Below are 4,969 nucleotides of genomic sequence, written 5' to 3'. Positions count from 1 at the left end.
AACTAACAAACATCTTAATTTACACTGGCTACAAATTCCTCAATATTGCCAGCAGCTGAAGGGATGATGTAAATCCAGCTAGGGTCCATGCAGGTAGCCAAAGTACTGTACGTCCCCATGGTCCCTAGTATGGTGAAGTACCTTCAGTTGTTGGCGATCTAAAGCCCATTTGTGTTTTGCTTTGTTCTGTAGAAATATTGTTTTAAGATTACATGCTAGTTTTAAGTTTACATCTGTGGTAATCTAGATATTCGGTGACAGATATTTATACTACCTGAGTTTAGTTTTGATATACAACACTCATAGTAGCGATATTTTAACTCATGCACTCACTCACTCACACTTAATCTGCGCAGATGATGAAACAATTAGTGTGGAGCAGATTAAATTGTGATAGCCAAAGTGACACTGGATGAATCAGTCACTACATATTCTGGCGGCATTAAATACCTACACTTCACCCATTAGCTAATATACAGTTTGTTTGAGTGGCATTTTAGAAGTTGAGACGTACAATATATAACAAGTTTTATGGATAACAACTTCTTTATTTTGGTGAGTGCGACGTTTCGATACAGATTCTTGTACCGTTGTCAAGCAAGAGTGATACATGAAGTGTAGGAGCTGCATATATATACTGTATATAACAATGAAACAACATAATAGACAAAGGAAACAACATAATTGCCATGATTGGCTAAGCAGTAAGCTGATGAAGCCAGTAAGTACATATAGTGAGTGGAAGCCAGAGATGTAGTTACAATGAGATGTTTATACACTGGATGCGATGTTTATACAATAGACTGGGCTTGGTGGAGGAGTGGATCATAAGCAGATGGAATGAAGTATCCTTGGTCACGGTTGATGGTAGGCTTGTGGCGTTTGATGTGAATGGCTTCTGTGAGCTTGCGTTTAGTGAAGTCCGTTTGGTTGTTGGCGAGAATGGTGATGTCGGACCACTCTATTTGATGATTGGGGTTGGCTTTGATGTGGTCAGAGATAGCTGATTTGGTGTCGGAATTAGCAACAGAGGTGCGATGTTCTTTGACTCGGGTGTTGATGGGTCGGGATGTTTCACCTATGTAGCATTGTCCACAATCACAGTCTATTTTGTAAATAACACATTTCGGGTTGTTGTTGTTGACGGTGGGTTGTTTTCTCCCGTTGGCATGGAGGAGGTTGTTGAGGCTGGAGGACGCTGAGAAGGTAGTGTCTATTCCTGCCTGTTGTTTCAGGAGTCGGCTGATTTGGTGTGATGGTTTACCAATGTAGGGAATGGATATCTTGATGGGGGCTGATTCTGGTTTAGACCTTTTGGCAGGAGGTGAAAGCGTTGCTTCGATGGTTCTGTTGACTATTTCAGGTGGGTAGTGGTTGCGTTCCACAAAGACTTTCCTCAGGTGTTCAATTTCTTCCTGTAGGTTTGTTGAGCAGATGTTTTTGGCTCTTCTGGTCAATGTAGAGATGACGCCGGTCTTGACTTTAGGTGGGTGGTTGGAGTTGTAGTGGATGTATTGATCCGTATGAGTTGGTTTTCTGTACACGGAGGTCTGGAGTTGGTTGCAGGAGGTGCGGGACACAAGGACATCAAGGAAAGGTAGTTGGTTGTTCTGCTCTGTTTCAATGGTGAATTTGATGCGGGGATGTTGGCTGTTGAGCTGCTTTGGATCATGCTGGAACAACAACAACCCGAAATGTGTTATTTACAAAATAGACTGTGATTGTGGACAATGCTACATAGGTGAAACATCCCGACCCATCAACACCCGAGTCAAAGAACATCGCACCTCTGTTGCTAATTCCGACACCAAATCAGCTATCTCTGACCACATCAAAGCCAACCCCAATCATCAAATAGAGTGGTCCGACATCACCATTCTCGCCAACAACCAAACGGACTTCACTAAACGCAAGCTCACAGAAGCCATTCACATCAAACGCCACAAGCCTACCATCAACCGTGACCAAGGATACTTCATTCCATCTGCTTATGATCCACTCCTCCACCAAGCCCAGTCTATTGTATAAACATCGCATCCAGTGTATAAACATCTCATTGTAACTACATCTCTGGCTTCCACTCACTATCCTTTATGTACTTACTGGCTTCATCAGCTTACTGCTTAGCCAATCATGGCAATTATGTTGTTTCCTTTGTCTATTATGTTGTTTCATTGTTATATACAGTATATATATGCAGCTCCTACACTTCATGTATCACTCTTGCTTGACAACGGTACAAGAATCTGTATCGAAACGTCGCACTCACCAAAATAAAGAAGTTGTTATCCATAAAACTTGTTATATATAATATACAGTTGTTAAATATCCCGTGGGCGAGAGTCAACTGCGTATTCCCCTGCTGAAATAGTGATGGCCAAGTAAAATGGAAAATATTCGACCATCCATCTCAGTTATCATTGCCACATTTACCTGCTGGACATGTTGAGACGTAGATATTGTCATTAGTGCACTCAGAACGAAACTAACGGCGTAATGAGCCAGTAATAATCAATACACCTCGACCCTTTAAAGTAGAGTCTCGTCTCATGTTCGCCACTGACAATAGAAACAGCTAGTCTAATAGCATCACTGGTGCAGGTAGCGATTCAACGTTGTTCCATCCTGCAGTCAGCAATAATCCCGCTACATCTCTCTCGTGAAAGATCCGGGGTAGAATAGGTCTTCAGCAACCCATGTACTCGTATGAACCCATGAAGGTCTGGGTTAGAATGAACCTTCAGTAGCCCATGCTTGTCGTAAGAGGCGACTAACGGGATCGGGTGGTCAGTTTCGCTGACTTGGTTGACACGTGTCATCGGTTTCCAATTGCGCAGATCGATGCTAATGCTGTTGATCACTGGATTGTCTGGTCCAGACTCGATTATTTACAGACCGCCACCATATAGCTGGGATATTGCTGAGTGCGGCGTAAAACTAAACTCACTCACTCACTCTCGTGAAATGGGGAGGTGGTAATGGGAAGTTGGTTTCACACATTCGTAGTGGAGTATGGTAGCCTGGGGTTTTGTCGTTTCGTCAATGTCATGAACGTTGAACATGCTTCTCTGTCGTCTTTCTATGGTCTCAGTTTCCAGTTGTATCATTGTTGTTATATTTTCAAATTTAGAACGAATATCAGCAGGTTCTTTTTGGGGTTACTATACTTGCACAAAGTGATTTTAGTGCTTAAATTCTTTTTTACATTATCACAATTTTGTATTTGCCATGGGCTTTTTGTGTAAGTGCATTTTGTGTCATAGTGTACTGTGATATATCACAGAGACATTGGTCTTTATGCATTTTCTGAATTTCAGACACGAATAAAGTTGTTGTGTTTCAGCTGTAAATGTGAGGATATTTTCAGTTTCTTTCTGTAATGTCACGTGTTCCCCTCAAGCAATATCTATCTATCATAACATTCATCCAATTTGCTTTTAGATTACCATCTGTGTCAGAGATGTTTCTCGATGCATCAGCTATCTTTCAGACTTTGAAGCTCAATGACCACAAGGCAACTTTGATCACTAAACCTACTTTTTATCCTTGATTCTGAAACAAATTTCAAGTGGAAAATGAAACATATTATTAAAACCCTTCAGATAATTAATGAAATCAGATCAAATCAGAAAGACAATATCTGCCTAATTTCTGGACAGACGCTTGCCTGATACAAATGCGACTCGAGCTAAAAGTTCTCGGTTATCTCATGAGATCAGGCAGGTGTCGTAGATTGTGCGAGTGTGTTCGTAATTAGTCACTAATTACCTTTTTGAAATGATCATATTACAAGTCTTACTACATTGATGTAACGTTGTGTGGATGAACTCCTATGACGGATAAAGTTATCACTGAAATAATAGCATGATTATGTCAAATAAGATTTTGTCGTTCTTGTCATATCCACGTAGCAACTTCCAAAGCAGCCTTAAAATACAGCTTACGCACTTAGCAACATGGTAACTACGTTTCCTGTGTTCGTTGGAGAAAACTGTCCCTGAACTCGATACATGTGTCTGGTATAGTATGACAGTTCTTCCTTTATTATTGTTCTTCAATTTCATTTTCGACCAATCGCAGTTGTCAATCTATTCTATCAATATAAGGAATAATGATTATCCCATCTTGTAACGTTTCCTTCGTTTGCGTAAACAACTGGCGCCAAATAAACTTCATCCCTATTTGAACTGTTTCCAGGTTCTGAAATGAATGGAGTCTTTCTTGTGAGAGGTGAGGTGAAATTGGGTTAACGTCGTACTGAGAATAGTTCGCTCATACGACGACGTGCATGCGTGTGTATGTGCATGTGCGGCTGCTTGTACTAGCCCAGACTAAAACTTGTTTTATAGTGCTAGCCCACTGAGATACCATGCCGCAGTGAAGCATGAATACCCCACTCAGACACATTATACTGACTCCGAACCGACCAGTCCTTGTTGTACCCCTTAATGCTGAGCGCCAGGCAGGGACCAAGAAGTACCATATTTTAACGTCTTTTGGTATGACGCAGTCGGTGATCGAACCCGCAACCTTCCGCTCTCCGGGCGGACGCTCTAACCACTACACCACGGAGGCGGTCTTTCTTGTGAGACTAATACATGATATTTTAGCATTGGTTTATCACATAACCTCATTTAAGTCATAAAATGATTTATTTTGAGAATAATCTGGAGGCTGTTGAAAAAGGTGGCATGAATAACTGTCACCGTGCACCAATCGATGACTTGACATATTGTGCCTATGTGAGGAATCAAATCCTGGATAACAGACTGTAACATGCCATGTACACACACGCGCGCATGCACTTGCACACACACTCACGCACGCGCACACACACACACACACACACACACACACACCTCCCTATGAACATTTCTATTATACAGTGCAGGTTAGTGTTTATATAGACTTCTATACCGACGTGACATTTAAGGTGCAGTGATGGGATCTCTCCAGGGTGGTCTGGACT

The sequence above is a fragment of the Haliotis rubra genome, unplaced genomic scaffold, assembly GCF_003918875.1.
Source record: "Haliotis rubra isolate DU_JTF1 unplaced genomic scaffold, ASM391887v1 Scf217, whole genome shotgun sequence".
Lineage (NCBI taxonomy): Eukaryota > Metazoa > Mollusca > Gastropoda > Lepetellida > Haliotidae > Haliotis > Haliotis rubra.
Note: the sequence above shows the minus strand (reverse complement) of the source record.